At 37.9% G+C, this 20,204-nt stretch overlaps 1 protein-coding gene across 2 annotated transcripts in view; it reads left to right on the plus strand.

Annotated features, from left to right (window-relative positions):
- The first annotated feature begins 12,532 nt into the window (after nt 1–12,532).
- LOC106051272 (uncharacterized) overlaps nt 12,533–20,204 on the plus strand; it is a 35,525-nt gene continuing 27,853 nt past the window's right edge. For both annotated transcript variants that reach the window (XM_056039990.1, XM_056039991.1), the window contains exons 1-2: nt 12,533–12,844; nt 13,417–13,580. The gene's annotated coding sequence lies outside the window, so the exon portion shown is untranslated. The remainder of the gene's footprint in view (nt 12,845–13,416; nt 13,581–20,204) is intronic.

Below are 20,204 nucleotides of genomic sequence, written 5' to 3' on the forward strand. Positions count from 1 at the left end.
GGCTTGACCAAATTCCCTAGCTCTGTATTAGGGAAGATAAGGTCACCCAGTCTGACACACATAATGTCTAGACCTACACACGTGACTACTTCTAGGAGTGTGCAATGGAAAGAATGAGATAATTGAGAACGTATAGAAATATAGTGTGTATGTGTGTATAAAAGCGCCATATTAATTGGGTGTGTGGTCATATTAGCATGTTAATAATTCTCCTAGAATGTGATAGTGTGTGTGTGTGTGTACACAGAGAAAACCGTGCTGTGGGGAAGAGAGGGGGGAAAAAGAGAAAAAGGGGTGTGGGTGGAGAATTCAAGCTCAGGACTTGATTATGTCTGGTTTCATCACCTGCGAATTTCAAGATCTTCTCATACCCAGAGTGCTGACAATATCTTGCTAATTAGTGCAGCCTTCAATGTAGGCGGGGACCAGGTCATGGAAGCCGCACACACACACACACACACACTTAGTTTTAAATGTTTCCTTCGTTTTCTTTAAAATTGTACGAATTCTGGTCCGCCTCATCCCCCTCTCTCTCTGGCATGTTGTTGTCCTTACGTGTACAGTCCTGATCCTCTCTGGCATGTTGTTGTCCTTACGTGTACAGTCCTGATCTGTACATGCAGTCAGCATTGCAGCATTCAAGATAAGAACAAAGGGAAGGTCTCATACAATGTCAACTACAAAAGTTGGTTGGTACTAGACACATTCTGAACTAGTTGAGAAATAAATACCCGAAATTTGTCTACCAAAAGACGAGCTAAAATGTCCTCTAAATAGAGATGTCCAAAGGTTTGGTTGTCTCTGATTTAATGTGAAAGATCTGCTAATTACATCTGGTTTGTGTTGACCCCCCCCCCCCCCACCGTCACACCCCCACCATTCCCTAAAAAGGTTACTTCACATAAATTATAAATGATACATTTTCTTTTACTTATGATGATGCACAAATAAAATGTAAGAATGTGTAATCTTTCCACCTCCAAGAATCATTTGAGTCTTGACGTTTGGCTGCCAAGTCAGAAACAGAATTTATATATATATATCGATATAGAGGGACTTCCTATGGTCCTACTGCTACGCTGGGCAGGGCACGTCCTCAGGTATGGGGGACGAGCGTATGCCAAAAGCAGTCTTTTCTTTTGGTGAGCTGAAAGTTGGTCGACGTAACAGAGGTGCCCCAAGAAACGCTTTAAAGACCAGCTTAAGCGCCAACCTGCTTTAACTGACATAGAAGAGAGCACCTGTTTGAAGGCGGTTTCAGAACGAGACAGCTGGGATATACATTTCAGACCAAAAGAAAATCCACTGCCGAGAACAGACTTAGACGGCGAAAAGAAAATCTAAATCGACCACCGGCGGACAATGGTTATGCCTGTGCTATGTATGGCAAAGTATGTAGGTCGCAGCTGGGGCTGCGTAGCCACGGGAAATACTGCACTCCTCATTAATCTTCGGACTCGGAGACAAACTTTATATATACTGGTGAATGAAAAACAACAAATGAAAATTCAAATGCATTCTGACTACAATTGTTGACCTCACCATTACTATAACAACAATTGATATATTTCAATCATTCTGTTTTAACACAATAATACTTTCGGATTTCTTAAAACTTTGATTAACTTCAGGAAAGTGTTTAAGGGTCGTAAATAAAGTCATTGTTTGTGTACTCTGAAATGATCTTAAGAGCCACAATACTGCTTGTCCCTTGGTACTTTTCGTTCAATGTATGAGGGTTTGTTGCCACCTTGAAGCCAATCACGTGGATAAAGCCTTCTACAATTTCCTTGATGAGTAAATACCCTGACATTTTTTTTCTCAACAAAATAGTTTTTTATCTGATAAACATTCCTTGTGTCAAACTAGCTTCAATTGTACGTCACAGGAAACAGAAAAAGAAATATAGATACATGATTTAAACAAAAATATTGTGTACAAGAACATGTGGCTTCATTTGTTATCGGTGTTAAAATGTCAGAAATAGATCGAGAGTTTTAATTGAAATTAATTGACAAGGATTTAAGCATATTCCCTGCACTTGTTGGCCTGCTGCCTGCACTTGTGGGCCTGCTGCCTGCACTTTTGGGCCTACTGCCTGCACTTGTGGGCCTGCTGCCTGCACTTGTGGGCCTGCCTGCACATGTGGGCCTGCTGCCTGCACTTGTTGGCCTGCTGCCTGCACTAGTTGGCTGCCTGAGTTACTCTGACGAGGCGCATACGGCTCATGAGCCAGAGTCTTTTTAAGTCATAAAGCAAGGAGGTTATGTAATGGGAAATAACTTATTCTATTGAATCATTCTTTAGAATTTGAGAAGTTGTTCCCCTTTCATTGTTACCATATAAGCAAGCTGATTTATGCCTATGACTAAAGTTTTCTACAGACAATTTCATAACCATGGCGAATAATTTCGTATTTTGCAGTACAGCAGTAGAAATAAAATGCTTGGATTTAGCACTTTGCCGGCTACATAATATATTAAAAAAAAAAACAAAAAAAAACATAAATATATGTTTAAACGAACCAAACAAACTTGGCACTCCACTTTGGAGTTCTGGGGAAGTATCCTATCAATGAGTTCTGAGGAAGTATCATATCAATGAGTTCTGAGGAAGTATCCTATCAATGAGTTCTGAGGAAGTATCCTATCAAGGAGTTCTGAGGAAGTATCCTATCAATGAGTTCTGAGGAAGTATCCTATCCAGGAGTTCTGAGGAAGTATCCTATCAAGGAGTTCTGGGGAAGTATCCTATCAATGAGTTCTGGGGAAGTATCCTATCAAGGAGTTTTGAGGAAGTATCCTATCAAGGAGTTCTGAGGAAGTATCCTATCAAGGAGTTCTGAGGAAGTATCCTATCAAGGAGTTCTGGGAAAGTATCCTATCAAGGAGTTCTAGGGAAGTATCCTATCAATGAGTTCTGAGGAAGTATCCTATCAATGAGTTCTGGGGAAGTATCCTATCAATGAGTTCTGGGGAAGTATCCTATCAAGGAGTTCTGAGAAAGTATCCTATCAATGAGTTCTGGGGAAGTATCCTATCAATGAGTTCTGAGGAAGTATCCTGTCATGAGTTCTGGGGAAGTATCCTATCAATGAGTTCTGGGGAAGTATCCTATCAATGAATTCTGAGGAAGTATCCTATCAATGAGTTCTGGGGAAGTATCCTATCAAGGAGTTTTAAGGAAGTATCCTATCAATGAGTTCTGGGGAAGTATCCTATCAAGGAGTTCTGAGGAAGTATCCTATCAAGGAGTTCTGAGGAAGTATCCTATCAATGAGTTCTGGGGAAGTATCCTATCAAGGAGTTCTGAGGAAGTATCCTATCAATGAGTTCTGGGAAAGTATCCTATCAAGGAGTTCTGAGGAAGAATCCTATCAATAGGTTCTGGGAAAGTATCCTATCAAGGAGTTCTGAGGAAGTATCCTATCAAGGAGTTCTGAGGAAGTATCCTATCAAGAAGTTCTGAGGAAGTATCCTATCAAGGAGTTCTGAAAAAGTATCATATAAAGGAGTTCTGAGGAAGTATCCTATCAAGGAGTTCTGAAAAAGTATCCTATCAAGGAGTTCTGAGGAAGTATCCTATCAATAAGTTCTGAGGAAGTATCCTATCAATGAGTTCTGAGGAAGTATCCTATCAATGAGTTCTGGGGAAGTATCCTATCAATGAGTTCTGGGGAAGTATCCTATCAATGAGTTCTGGGGAAGTATCCTATCAAGGAGTTCTGGGGAAGTATCCTATCAATGAGTTCTGGGAAAGTATCCTATCAATGAGTTCTGGGGAAGTATCCTATCAATCAGTTCTGAGGAAGTATACTATCAATGAGTTCTGAAGAAGTATCCTATCAATGAGTTCTGAGGAAGTATCCTATCAATGAGTTCTGGGGAAGTATCCTATCAAGGAGTTCTGGGGAAGTATCCTATCAATGAGTTCTGGGGAAGTATCCTATCAAGGAGTTCTGGGGAAGTATCCTATCAAGGAGTTCTGAGGAAGTATCATATCAATGAGTTCTGAGGAAGTAACCTATCAATGAGTTCTGAGGAAGTATCCTATCAAGGAGTTCTGAGGAAGTATCCTATCAAGGAGTTCTGGGGAAGTATCCTATCAATGAGTTCTGGGGAAGTATCCTATCAAGGAGTTCTGGGGAAGTATCCTATCAAGGAGTTCTGAGGAAGTATCCTATCAATGAGTTCTGAGGAAGTATCCTATCAATGAGTTCTGGGGAAGTATCCTATCAATGAGTTCTGAGGAAGTATCCTATCAATGAGTTCTGAGGAAGTATCCTATCAATGAGTTCTGAGGAAGTATCCTATCAATGAGTTCTGAGGAAGTATCCTATCAATGAGTTCTGGGGAAGTATCCTATCAATGAGTTCTGGGGAAGTATCCTATCAAGGAGTTCTGAGAAAGTATCCTATCAATGAGTTCTGGGGAAGTATCCTATCAAGGAGTTCTGGGGAAGTATCCTATCAAGGAGTTCTGAGGAAGTATCCTATCAAGAAGTTCTTTTGGTTTCTACAGTGATGCTGGTAACAAAAAAAGGCGCGGTTCAAATTAAGTCAAATAAATAACAGGGGGAGGGGGGATCATAACTGAATGGTCAGGGACAATTGTGACTTGTGTAGCCTAAGCACGTGTGGATTTGATCATTTTCGTGTAAAGTGAGACCTTGAGGAGTGAGGGAATAGACCCTACTTCCCCCCATATTGACTCCGCCAATGACCAAGTGCATTATTTGCTAATATTTGCATCTACCCATCGTGTTCTTGTTCTATATGACTTCAGTTAAATTTTCTTCAGAAAAATCAGGTGAGAGATCTTCCTATCTAGAGCTATCTATTAATGTACATGTTTACTGTATTACACACTTAAACCTAGCGATTTTTGAAACTAATTTAAGGAAATTTATTTTTTAATTTAGTTACTGTCTTTTTACATCACATCAATTCTTAACAACAATTTAGTTTGACTTAATGCGAAGTATTTAACTGTGCATAATATTCCGGAATTCTGGAACTAGCTTACTAGTTCTTATCGTTGTGACTGCTGTCAAATTACAATCAGTCAGCATCGACCTGTTCTTACACTTTAAAAATATAATCTAAAAAGCTCTCTCAAAATGTTCTTACTTTATACTAAAACTGTATATTCCCTGCACTTGTTGGCCCGCTTTAAAACATTATTTCGTGTTTTTAACTAGACAGTACCAGTGGCATGGACTACTGTAAGAAACTGCTTTTCATCAGGTTTATTGGACTGGTGGCTAGCCCAAATCATGCGTTTGAGGTGACAACTGTTACCGGATCTTCCCATTCTTTTCTTGTATATTCATAAAACCATTTATAGTATTAGAGTAAATGGGGGGGGGGGGGGGAGTTTGGTTAAGAAAATATGTATATGTTGTATAGAAAAAAAATGACAATGAAAAAGTCAGAATTTATTTGTAAAAAATATAAAACGCAAGAATTGGTAAAGGGTATGATCAAGGATTGGTAAAGGGTATGATCAAGAATTGGTAAAGGGTATGATCAAGAATTGGTAAAGGGTATGATCAAGGATTGGTAAAGGGTATGATCAAGGATTGGTAAAGGGTATGATCAAGGATTGGTAAAGGGTATGATCAAGGATTGGTAAAGGGTATGATCAAGGATTGGTAAAGGGTATGATCAAGAAAGGTTTAGAACGTACTTTAAAAGTTAGTCAATACTGCAGATAGGATTAGGGACAGTATCGAAACCTCGCGTAATAGGAAGGAAGAAGAGTTGAGAACATTTGACACCCTTAGCCCTGAAGTAGAGTTGTAAACGAGTCTAACAAAACCCTGAACACTTGTGATAGAGAGAAATAGACGTGAAAGGCTTTACCTCAAAACGACTCTAGCAGACTCAAGTACAACCTTGATGATGTTAGAGTAGCCCTCAAGGAGGCCCTTAAAAATTGTCGTAAGGGGAATAACTTGTACAATTTTTAGGAGGTTTCAAGTGTAGCTATTAACTAATGAATTAAAACAATCCATTTAATATAAAATAGATCATTAGATTTCAAGCGGTTATTAGGTTAAAGTTTATTATTCTTGCAGGATTAATATTTTAAATACTTTGTAATTTATTTGTATAAGCTATGTATTTGGTTTTAATCAATTGCATTTGAAGTAAGCAATAGCAATTTATGGTAGCACTTGTAAGTCGTAAGTCTAAAATACTATAACAACTTCAATGTTGCTATGAATATATCCAGCCAGACTGTACATTGTAGTTATGGCATCTTCAATTGTAAATACTCAAATTGCACCCTTTTATTATTACAAAAGAAAGGAAAAAAAGCCTGATAGCCCCAAAAAACAGGCAAAGAAAAGAGGTAAAATCCCAAGGATTCCTAAGATGTATATAGCTCGATAACTGATGTCACAAGCTAAACAAAATGTGAGGTAGTGAGCAGAGATCTTTAATTGACTTTATACTAAGTCTTATAAATAAGGAGCTGCTGCAACTTGACCAAAATTATAAACATTCGATAATATTATTTTGCTTAATGTCCAGTTCCAGTTGTAAGTTGTGTCAAAAATGTTGGAAAGTAGATCTACACAAAACAGAAGGTCAACTGAAGAAACTCTCTATAGAATAAAGTAAATCAATTGAGAAATGATTATTTGAGTGTTAGAAGTGAGGCTGCAGGCGTAGTTGGGGTTCTAATACAGACTTTTTGATTTATACGATTTCAGAAAGTTAAAAAGAAATTTGATAAGCCTTTCAAAATCAAAGTATATTACATGACAGATTTCATGGGCATAAAATGTTGTAGTCGTTAATGGCTAGTGTCCAGAATGTATGGTATAGAGTTAGAATAAGTCAACATATTCTATTCTCAATTTATTCAGATGATATTGCCAAAGGCCATAAACTATTGTTCAGAAATACAATCCGTCTAAAAAGCCTCTTTCATAAAGACATATCAAGTTTGTTTTCAATACCAAATTAGCCTGTTTATTTTTTGTTATGATAGACAACTACAGTTGATTTGGCAGTTGTTTTTTTTTAAATCATAGACAGCTATATTTTATCATCAAGGTTTCCAAGCAACAGCATGCACCTTTTATTTCTCGCTTTGTATCGGTTTGTTCAGCATTGCGGTCATTTTCGAAATTTTGATGGATAAAAAATTATTTCAGAAAGTCTATGACACAGAGCAGATTGGTTTCTCTTGGTGTTCTTTCCATTAGAGTCAAAAGTTTAGAAATAGATGCACTGGTTACTAACGTTGCTACTTACAAGACCTGAATGATAATAGTCAATTAATGTTAGATCTGTTTGCTGTTAAATAATGGACATTAAATTAGATTATAGTTTGTATCAATGTTAAATAACTTTACAACTAGAAGTGTTTTCGAAATGTAAATATGTATAATAAGAAATAGAGGTCATATAAAATAATGTATTCATCTCATTTGAAACACCTTTAATCGTTAGATTCTGTTAAGGAGTTATAGGAACAGAATCAAACGTTATGACATAATTTGGCCTACTTATACAAAAAAATCTACACAACTTAAATTGAAATGTCTTTTGGTGAATATGTACCGATACATTCAGATTTTTTTGTTACACACTACATTCGTCTTATTTGGGGAGGGGGCCCACCAAGATATTTTTGAACCGAGCCTACGAGTATCTTGCCACGCCTCTGACTAATATTGCCTTTATATACGTAACATTTATTTATCATTCCATATTTCTGTACTTAGCTTTACTTTTATAATGCAGTGGGCCACGCACTTTCATAGGCCGCGCGCTAATCTCCTGAAAACTCATGAAAATCTCCAGGAAAAATAAATTATCGTTTTGGTGTGTCATTCAATATAGAAAACGCCAATTCTACGCGCGATATTAAAAGGCATTATTAGCATACATTAAATAAATAGTAGGGCGAATTTTAACCAAAAGTGGAAGTTTCATTACTTTTTTTTTTATAAGAATCACTGGCATATAAATATAGGTCTAAATCTATCTCGATCACTTAAAAAAAAATCCAAAATGAGATATTTTTTTAATCTGTTCGTGATTTTGTAAGCAGATTATAAAGTCTGGGTCAGTGATGGAGTCTATGATGGCAGTCTTGATTCTGTAGAGGGACAGTCTGGGTCAGTGATGGAGTCTATGATGGCAGTCTTGATTCTGTAGAGGGACAGTCTGTGTCAGTGATGGAGTTTATGATGGCAGTCTTGATTCTGTAGAGGGACAGTCTAGGTCAGTGATGGAGTCTATGATGGCAGTCTTGATTCTGTAGAGGGACAGTCTGGGTCAGTGATGGAGTCTATGATGGCAGTCTTGATTCTGTAGAGGGACAGTCTGTGTCAGTGATGGAGTCTATGATGGCAGTCTTGATTCTGTAGAGGGACAGTCTGTGTCAGTGATAGAGTCTATGATGGCAGTCTTGATTCAGTAGAGGGACAGTCTGTGTCAGTGATGGAGTCCATAATGGCAGTCTTGATTCTGTAGAGGGTCAGTCTGTGTCAGTGATGGAGTCTATGATGGCAGTCTTGATTCTGTAGAGGGTCAGTCTGGGTCAGTGATGGAGTCTATGATGGCAGTCTTGATTCTGTAGAGGGTCAGTCTGTGTCAGTGATGGAGTCTATGATGGCAGTCTTGATTCAGTAGAGGGACAGTCTGTGTCAGTGATGGAGTCCATAATGGCAGTCTTGATTCTGTAGAGGGACAGTCTGGGTCAGTGATAGAGTCTATGATGGCAGTCTTGATTCTGTAGAGGGACAGTCTGGGTCAGTGATAGAGTCTATGATGGCAGTCTTGATTCTGTAGAGGGACAGTCTGGGTCAACGATAGAGTCTATAATGGCAGTCTTGATTTTGTAGAGGGTCAGTCTGTGTCAGTGTTGGAGTCTATGATGGCAGTCTTGATTCTGTAGAGGGACAGTCTGGGTCAGTGTAGGAGTCTATGATGGCAGTCTTGATTCTGTAGAGGGACAGTCTGTGTCAGTGTTGGAGTCTATGATGGCAGTCTTGATTCTGTAGAGGGACAGTCTGTGTCAGTGATGGAGTCTATGATGGAAGTCTTGATTCTGTAGAGGGTCAGTCTGTGTCAGTGATGGAGTCTATGATGGCAGTCTTGATTCTGAAGAGGGTCAGTCTGTGTCAGTGATGGAGTCTATGATGGCAGTCTTGATTCTGTAGAGGGACAGTCTGGGTCAGTGATGGAGTCTATGATGGCAGTCTTGATTTTGTAGAGGGACAGTCTGGGTCAGTGATGGAGTCTATGATGGCAGTCTTGATTCTGTAGATCGACAGTCTGTGTCAGTGATAGAGTCTATGATGGCAGTCTTGATTTTGTAGAGGGACAGTCTGGGTCAGTGATGGAGTCTATGATGGCAGTCTTGATTCTGTAGAGGGTCAGTCTAGGTCAGTGATGGAGTCTATGATGGCAGTCTTGATTTTGTAGAGGGTCAGTCTGTGTCAGTGATGGAGTCTATGATGGCAGTCTTGATTCTGTAGAGGGTCAGTCTGTGTCAGTGATGGAGTCCATAATGGCAGTCTTGATTCTGTAGAGGGTCAGTCTGTGTCAGTGATGGAGTCCATAATGGCAGTCTTGATTCTGTAGAGGGTCAGTCTGTGCCAGTGATGGAGTCCATAATGGCAGTCTTGATTTTGTAGAGGGACAATCTGTGCCAGTGATGGAGTCCATAATGGCAGTCTTGATTCTGTAGAGGGTCAGTCTGTGTCAGTGATGGAGTCTATAATGGCAGTCTTGATTTTGTAGAGGGTCAGTCTGGGTCAGTGATAGAGTCTATGATGGCAGTCTTGATTTTGTAGAGGGACAGTCTGGGTCAGTGATAGAGTCTATGATGGCAGTCTTGATTCAGTAGAGGGACAGTCTGGGTCAGTGATGGAGTTTATGATGGCAGTCTTGATTCTGTAGAGGGACAGTCTGGGTCAGTGATGGAGTCTATGATGGCAGTCTTGATTCTGTAAAGGGTCAGTCTGTGTCAGTGATGGAGTCTATGATGGCAGTCTTGATTCTGTAGAGGGACAGTCTGGGTCAGTGATGGAGTTTATGATGGCAGTCTTGATTCTGTAGAGGGACAGTCTGGGTCAGTGATGGAGTCTATGATGGCAGTCTTGATTCTGTAGAGGGACAGTCTGTGTCAGTGATAGAGTCTATGATGGCAGTCTTGATTCTGTAGAGGGACAGTCTGGGTCAGTGATAGAGTCTATGATGGCAGTCTTGATTCTGTAGAGGGACAGTCTGGGTCAGTGATGGAGTCTATGATGGCAGTCTTGCTCTGTAGAGGGTCAGTCTGGGTCAGTGATAGAGTCTATGATGGCAGTCTTGATTTTGTAGAGGGACAGTCTGGGTCAGTGATGGAGTCTATGATGGCAGTCTTGATTCTGTAGAGGGACAGTCTGGGTCAGTGTTGGAGTCTATGATGGGAATCAGTGAAGAGACCTAGTACTTTGTTTCAAATATAGGTTAATGAGTTCGCTTGTATTCCTTATTTAGCAATGGATATTGTAACATAGTTGTCATTAGTTTAATTTATACACATTCAAAGCTTTGTAATAATCATGCAAGCAAAGTAATTACCTGCACCAAACATATTCTGCTTTGCCGGTTGTTGTTTTTATACTGTTTGAATAGTAGACAGTCTTTTGAATTGTTCAAGAATACTCTTCAATTACTTTATATGTTCGTGAAGCTGACTTGGTTTTATTACCTCATTTGAATATTTTGTCATTCAAATTAGAATATTGGAATACTTTTTATTTGCTGGAAATTCAATAAATGTTACGATGAATCTCCACCAGCGTGGTTCTCCTCACGACAGACGTTGTCAATATTTTCATTGTTAAAACAAAGTTAAACTATTAGAATGTTAGCTTTGGCGTTTTTTTAATTAACATTTACACATTTACACATTAATATATTCTCATATGAAGATAAAATAAAAAGTAATCTAAAAAGCTTATTACCTAGTTGTTTTTTTTATCAAATAATAAACGTTTACATGCGCAAGAATTAAAGACAAGAGATACCCTCCGATTACAGCAACAGAGTAAGAATTTAAACATAATAAAAGTTTATTCCCAAACTAAATTTCTAATGTTGTTTCTGTTCTTCAATTAGAAACAAATGAACTACAATTTGTCTATATCTAGTTAGCCAGCGTTAATGTTTAGAGAAATGTTTTGTTTGGTTCGTTTCTCTAGTTTCTTCTTTCATCTCTACGTCCCCCTTTTATGCCCATTGCCACCCTGCCGCCCATCATTGTGCCCAGCGCCTCCCTACTGCCCCTTTGTTTCACAGCGCCCCCCCCAATTTCACGAAATCGCCCCCGCTAGCGCCCTCGTTGAAGACACTGATGTAGATGAAGATTTTGTAAAATCATATAATTATGCAGGTCAATATTCGTTGCTATAGAGTTCGCCGCTGTACCTAAATTAATTTTTTTTTAAGTATATTTAAACATAACCGCAAACGTGAATCTGAAACACAATGGATCATCAGTGTCCCTTTTTAGCTCGAAAAACAGTTAAGTATTTTGTAGAAGCCAAGCATAGTGATTATTAGTAATGAATATTTATTGTAGATATTTTAGTTAGGGGATACATTCTATTGTTATTTGTAATATATTCTGATGACTAAATCCATTCTGTAAATAAGCCTATATTACTATGGAATGTCTCTGTATTACTAAATCCATTCTGTAAATAAGCCTATATTACTATGGAATGTCTCTGTATTACTAAATCCATTCTGTAAATAAGCCTATATTACTATGGAATGTCTCTGTATTACTAAATCCATTATGTAAATAAGCCTATATTACTATGGAATGTCTCTGTATTACTAAATCCATTATGTAAATAAGCCTATATTACTATGGAATGTCTCTTGAAAACATAAGGGGAGAGAGGAGCAAATAAAGTGCCGTGCACGGGGCGCCTCAATCCGCCTCTGCCCGGGGTCTCCACTTACTTCCATCCGGCTCTGACGAGAACAATGTCAGAGAGAATGCTGATTGTTATTCATCATTTTTATTTGGATTTAAATTTAATAAAGCAATATTGATTTTAATTCTGAACAACTTGAAAGAGCGTTTTACAGATCAACACATTGTGGACATAAGAGAGAGACAGACTCTCCGTGGACTCAGTGAGATGCATTCTTCTCACAAACTACAACGTAAAGAGAAAAGTCATAGAATTTCACTCATTTATTTTGCAATAAGTCATCACGAGCAGAAAGAACTAATGAGTGTGTGCAGGAAGAGAGAACTAATGGTTCTGGTTAGGAAGAGAGAACTAATGGGTGTGTGCAGGAAGAGAGAACTAATGGTTCTGGTTAGGAAGAGAGAACTAATGGTTGTGGTCAGGAAGAGAGAACTAATGGTTGTGGTCAGGAAGAGAGAATTAATGGGTGTGTGCAGGAAGAGAGAACTAATGGGTGTGGTCAGGAAGAGAGAACTAATGGGTGTGTAAATGAAGAGAGAACAAATGGGTGTGTACAGGAAGAGAGAACTAATGGTTGTGTGCAGGAAAAAAGAACTAATGGGTGTGTGCAGGAAGAGAGAACTAATGAGTGTGTGCAGGAAGAGAAAACTAATGGGTGTGTGCAGGAAGAGAGAACTGATGTGTGTGTGCAGTAAGAGCGAACTAATGGATGTGTGCAGGAGATAAAGAGATAACTAAAGGGTGTGGGGAGGGCGAGGCCGTCATGGTTACTGGAGCTCAATAGTTAACTATTCCTCCGAATTTCTCTCGCCACCAGGAAGTATAATATAACCATACTATTAATATATCCTTCCTCATCATCTCATGTAGACATACAGACTGACAGGTAAACAGATAGATAGATAGATTATTAGATAGATAGATAGATAGATAGATAGATAGATAGATAGATAGATAGATAGATAGATAGATGGATGGATGGATGGATGGATGGATAGATAGATAGATAGATAGATAGATAGATAGATAGATAGATAGATAGATAGATAGATAGATAGATAGATGGATGGATGGATGGATGGATGGATGGATGGATGGATGGATAGATAGATGGATGGATGGATGGATGGATGGATGGATGGATGGATGGATGGATAGATAGATAGATGGATGGATGGATGGATGGATGGATGGATGGATAGATAGATGGATGGATGGATGGATGGATGGATGGATGGATGGATGGATGGATAGATAGATAGATAGATAGCTGGATAGATAGATAGATACATACATAAATACATACATACATACATACATACATACATACTTATATAAATGGTAAAGTCGCCAACCCCTACTAGTGCCAGTGGTAACCACTTTGGTTATAACTGGTATACTGACACACTTTTTTTTCTACATACTACACATATCAGAAAATCCTTTCCTTTCCAATAGCCACCCCACACAAAGTGTTCAACAATGAATTGAGTTGAATTGACTGAATAAAATCAACTCTCTAAGATTACAATTTTAAATTCTTGTGGCTAGACACTTACAAACTGATAATCTATACCTCCACTCGACCTTCAGATAACAGCGGAATGATCTAGACTAGAGAAGTAAGTCGCATGAAATACTTTTTCTTTATCTATTATTATGCTGGTACTTTTCTTTCATATTATTGTTTGGTTAGAAAGGCTAAATACACATTTTGAACAGTTTTTGCAAATTCTCCTATCATCTGTCTGCTAAGTAACTATTATTAATCAGCTTTCAAATCATTAGACATTTTAAAGTAAATGATATGGCTTTACTCTCAGTGTATACAATTATTGTACAATGTAGTGCCGCTACATCTATAAACTCAAAGATTTAAATCTCAAATTATATTGGGCGAAGTTGAGCACATTCTCATTTCTTTATGAACACGAAGATGACGTTATGAACACGAAGAAGACTTTATGAACACTAAGATGACGTTATGAACAAGAAAATGACTTTATGAACACGAAGATGACGTTATAAACACGAAGATGACGTTATAAACACGAAGATGACGTTATGAACACGACGATGACGTTATGAACTCGAAGATGACGTTATGAACACGAAGAAGACGTTATGAACACGAAGATGACTTTATGAACACTAAGATGACGTTATGAACACGAAGATGACGTTATGAACACGAAGATGACTTTATGAACACGAAGATGACGTTATGAACACGAAGATGACGTTATGAACACGAAGATGACTTTATGAACACGAAGATGATTTTATGAACACGAAGATGACTTTATGAACACGATGACGTTATGAACTCGAAGATGACGTTATGAACTCGAAGATGACGTTATGAACACGATGACGTTATGAACACGAAGATGACGTTATGAACACGAAGATGACGTTATGAACACGAAGATGACTTTATGAACACGAAGATGACTTTATGAACACGAAGATGACTTTATGAACACGAAGATGACGTTATGAACACGAAGATGACTTTATGAACACGAAGATGACGTTATGAACACGAAGATGACTTTATGAACACGAAGATGACTTTATGAACACGAAGATGACGTTATGAACACGAAGATGACTTTATGAACACGAAGATGACGTTATGAACACGAAGATGACGTTATGAACACGAAGATGACTTTATGAACACGAAGATGATTTTATGAACACGAAGATGACTTTATGAACACGATGACGTTATGAACTCGAAGATGACGTTATGAACACGAAGATGACGTTATGAACTCGAAGATGACGTTATGAACACGATGACGTTATGAACACGAAGATGACGTTATGAACACGAAGATGACGTTATGAACACGAAGATGACATTATAAACACGAAGATGACTTTATGAACACGAAGATGACGTTATGAACACGAAGATGACTTTATGAACACGAAGATGACTTTATGAACACGAAGATGACTTTATGAACACGAAGATGACTTTATGAACACGAAGATGATTTTATGAACACGAAGATGACTTTATGAACACGATGACGTTATGAACTCGAAGATGACGTTATGAACACGAAGATGACGTTATGAACACGAAGATGACCGTATAGTCTGATCTTTGCTTTGAAATACAAACTACACTCAGTGGAAGCTGTAAGCATTGAAAACATATGAAACTATCATTTTGAAAACCTAATAGCTATATGTTGTGACAGATCTTACTGCCCTATTTAAAGTTTTGTTTTGAAACTTCCGTCTGAGTCTTGTGTTTTAGAGGTAAATTTTAATCCCAAAACTGGCCACTCATGGTGCAACTAGTAGTAAGATTAAAATAGTAGTTACTAAAAACTGACTGAAAATGTAGTCGCACTAAAGAAAATGGGGGCTTGAACTGATTGAAACTTGAAATCAATCAACTGACACAATCTGTTATTACAATGTTAACTGGGGATTTGAACGATGAATTGAGCAATGTCAAAGACACTAAATTCAACGTCGATATTTCCATTTAAATTTTTAAAAAATTTTACAAATTCAAGAGTTTTTAAAATTTTATTCTGAAATACTAACTGTGCAAAATCTTAAAATGACCTTTTAATAAATAAACCTTACCAACACAGTCTGGTTGTGTGATGTACGCGCTGGATTGTCAATCATTAAGGCCATTCTTAAATATATGCCGTTTTCACATACTGGTGATATTATTAAAAAATCAAAGTAGTAGGGCAGTGCAGTGGCGTCAATATGGAGGTGCGCGGGCCGAACCAGTTGACACCCATAAGGGGGTGACACCCAATTCGGAAAAATGCACTTTTCCGAAATGCAACTTTTAAAAATAAAAATGACTCATAGTTTAGCAGGAACATGTTCCAAAAATAAAAATGACTCATAGTTTAGCAGGAACATGTTCCAAAAATAAAAATGACTCATAGTTTAGCAGGAACATGTTCCAAAAAATAATACAATGTAGACGCCAGGAGAAAGTTTCTGAAGGTGAGAAACGCTTGACGCCTCGCCCCGGACAACTCTGAATGAGCTTAAGGAGCTCCCTCAAACATCTTATCTGATCAGTTGAGTGGCGAACGGAACATGTAAAATGTTGAGAAACACATAGATTTAAGCCCCTCGCGCGCCATTCGACGCATAGGGCTGCAAGCTCTCTCCACAGTAATCAGTCTTAGGCGACTTTCACAGCCACTTTCCTTCTAAAAAGATGTGACGCCATGATTAAACGTAGAAGAATCATGTTTTTGCATTCCTCTTTTCGGCTTTCATGTTAAGTCAAGACTTTGTTAAACGTGTTTCGTCTTGTCTAACGATATGTCTCACAAATGTCCATCGACGTTCAGTCGCTACTACCCTTAGACGGCGAATGTCTGTGTGGGAAAGGTTTCACTCTCGGTAACATTATCTCGGTATGTTATTCGTAGGATCCTTCTCAGCCATCACTGCTCAGCCTCTTTTCAACCTTCCACGCCTCGAAGTGATGGTGGCCTTTGGGACAATGATTGTATTGAGTACGTGGATTTTAATCTCCAGGCTAATTGATTTGTTTGTTCAGATAGGCCGTATTTTTTTTAAAGACGGCTCCTGCTTTCCAATCCGACATGCAACACCATGAAATGCAACTCCATTGTTTGTGATAACAGTGCCTAAATAGGTTAACATTTCTATTTGTCCAAGATCTGTAGGACCAATGTTGATGGTGGTACTGGGTAACCTGAACCCAATATGCATAACTTTAAGGGCGTCTATATCCGTCATCTCGTGCATACATTTAATTGTATTTCAAAGTAATGCTATGTCGTCTGCAAAAACCCAACTCGGTTTGGTTTACCCCCATGTGAACCCGAATGCAGCTTGTTTAATGTATTTCTATGACATCGTCGACTGCTGCAAGAAAGAGAAATGGGGATAATATAAACCCTAATCCGTCTCGATGTTGAAGAATTCCACCATCTGTTGCGACAAAACAACTTGATTTGCTGTAGACATCTTGCTAAATCTGGACAAATTGTTGCAAGATGCCTTATTCCCTTGCTATTTTTCAGAGTTATTCCGATGGACGCTATCAAACCTTTTTTTAAATCTACAAAACTGATCAACATCCTTTGTTATTTCGCAGGACGTAAACCTGTATAGTGCTTGATTTGATTTTTCAGAAGCAGCTAAGAAACACGAGTATAATTTAAAACCAATCAATTAATCAATTATTTTGTTTACAGTTTTATTGTTCAACATAAAGGAACAAAAAAACAACAACAATAGTTGTTTTTTTTCCGGGGGGGGGGGAAGGGGGGTGACACCCTGACTCTAGTGACGCCACTGGGGCAGTGTTTCCCAAACTGTGTTCTATGGAAACCCTAGTGTTCCTTGAAGCCTGAACTAGGTCTTCCACTAATTACAGGAGTAATTAACTAGTAGGCCACCACGTGAATTAATCTCTCTAAAAAAAATAGACAAAGTGTTCCGCTAAATACTCAGAATGTGCCGCGAAGTGTTCAGTGTAAAGAACTTGGGTTAGTTCTTTGAAGGGCGTAACTTAATGCCCCAACTGTAGATCATTCAAAGCGTACAAGTATTACAAAGTGCATTCAACAAAGGAGTAGAAAATGAGAGAAGAAGAAGTAAAGAAAAGATCACTCTCTTATTTCTGCAAGTCAAACGAACTAGAGTTACGCCACGGATAATAAGTGAAATTTAAGAGTTTGTATTAGAAAATAAATTCGTCTTTGCATTTTATTCATTGTTTACTACAGAATTACTTTACGAGAATTGCGTGTAGCGAAGTCATACAGTATATCATAAAAATTCTTTTTCCTACATAGATCCCGCTCAATAGCAAGAATTACCAAATGTTTCAATCTATCCTCGAGAATAGTTGACCTCAAGTAATTTTGATTAGTTTGAGGCGCGAGCAGCTTCTTTCACCAGATTCCACAATTACGGGTATTACATAATGCCGTATGTTTTTCATCGCGCGTAGGATTGGCGTGTTTTTATTTTGAATGACACCCCAAAATGACAATTTTTTGTCTATATATTTAAGAAATTTTTTATTTTTTTTTTTTTAGTTTTCACACGATTTTAATAATTTCCAGAGATTTCCATGACTTTTTCGCATATTTTGCAATTTCAGGAGATTGCCAGGAGCTCCTGGTATATCAGGAGGCTGCGGGAATTCTGAAATAAGTTATAAAATGGTTTAATTTAATAATTTACACCTAGTAATAGCGCGGGTCCTTTGAAAGTGCAGGGCCAACTGCGGTCGCATAGGTTGCATTGGCCTAAGGCCGGCCCTACAAAATAATGACTAGTTTACTACAAAATACATAATCATCAATACTAAAAATCTTGAGGTCATCTGATTTTTTGGCACCTTTACTTTTCCCCAACTAATGTCAGGTACCCATTAGAGCTGGGTAGACTCGGAGGCGCCCGTAGATCCCGAATTAAAAAATTCCAGTCTTCACCGCGCCTCCAAAAGTCTTGAAGTGCCCAAATTAAATATTTTTAGGGGGGCGCCTAGACTAGATTCAATAATAGATTACATAAAGGTATCATGACACAACATAGTATTACCCCAAATATTCAGTACTCTAGACATTATAACCGAAAACAATCACCAACACCCTACTGAGACCAGGTCAGCTCTCCAACTGACTAGACTGACCACAGGGAAACATTATTAACCCCCTTGAAAACCCCGTGCTAAAACAGTTCACAACTCACAACTAATAAAATAAATAAACACTCACACACAATCTCACATCTTACACATCTCTGCTCTTGACATTCAGTTAGAAAACAAAAAAGGTTTGGGAAACGCAGCATTTACCTTACCTTTAGGTCAGGGTTCTATTTCTTGCTCAAATACAATTCATTAACACTTGCTTGTTCTTGCTTTGACTGGGCTCGTTACGGGGGTACTTTCAATTATTACTATTAAGAACAATTGCTAATTGTCACAGATTACATTATAGAATTGTTTGTACATTTCACTTTTGAAAGTAATATAAGCCCTCGACATGAGTCTCGGGATTTAATCCTCAAATTTAGACACTTGACATTCAAGTCAGGATTTACCCAAGGGGACGTAATTAGTATGTTTGAAATCTATTGGTTGATTTGAATTTAAACAAAGACATTTTTGAAAAGAGTTAGCGCAAAAGAATTGGCGGTAGTAAGAAAGAAAAGTCAGTCGATAAAATAATGTTCTTGTAGCTAGTCACGTTTCTAGGAGCTCGGTTTGAAAAGCCTTTGTAATATGTTCCATATTCATTGATTTGTAATTTTGTACATAAGCTGTACTTACGTTATGTTTAAATAAAGTTCCAGAGTTTTGTTTTATCAAAGAATCGTTAATTTGTGAGTCTAGATCGTCAATTTTGTTAACTATTGAATTGAAGTAAAATCCCCGGCATAACAACACATCGTAACATCGTGCATGTTGTTACATCTGGCACAAGTGTTGTTACATTTGGCACTCTCCGACAAATAAAAGTTCATGGACAACTTTTAACGAAATTTATTCAAGATCTAGGACCAATTTCTAAAACTCTTCAAAGGAACTTCATTCTTATTTAACGGAGGACAGAATTTCTGTGTTTAACAGGTCAGTTGGTTATCGATAATTCTTTTATAAAGATTTTCGTTAGAGTTACGTTTAACTCACGAAATCTATTATTATATGTAATTGGCAAAAGGAATAAGACCAATATACATAATAACTGGCAATATAAAAGACCAGTAAATCAAATAACTGGCATTATAAAAAAAAAAGACCAGTAAAGTAAATAACTGGCATTATAAAAAGACCAGTAAAGCAAATAACTGGCATTATAAAGAAGACCAGTAAATCAAATAACTGGCATTATAAAGAAGACCAGTAAATAATCATTTGTGCAGCACAAAGTAAACAGAAGACCAGATTTAACCAACTGTTAAACCAGTAAAAAGTACATCGGCTCAATAGATCTATATATTCAATCATACGACTCCAGTAACTACAAGTCTACTGTCAAGAATTTATTAGCAAATTGAGGCTTCAAGAACTTTGTCACTAGATCTATATTATTATTATATCTGAGATAAAGCCAAAATCCAGATATCGAACATTTTGCTCCAATACAAGAAACTAACAAAGAAATTAAATATGGCCTCCAGTTCCAGAACACAACGACTCTTCGAATTGATAGAATTAGCCAAAGAAAAGCAAATGCCAAAGCCAGACCAGTGGGCAG

This window comes from Biomphalaria glabrata, chromosome 9, assembly GCF_947242115.1.
Source record: "Biomphalaria glabrata chromosome 9, xgBioGlab47.1, whole genome shotgun sequence".
NCBI classification, from domain to species: Eukaryota; Metazoa; Mollusca; class Gastropoda; family Planorbidae; genus Biomphalaria; species Biomphalaria glabrata.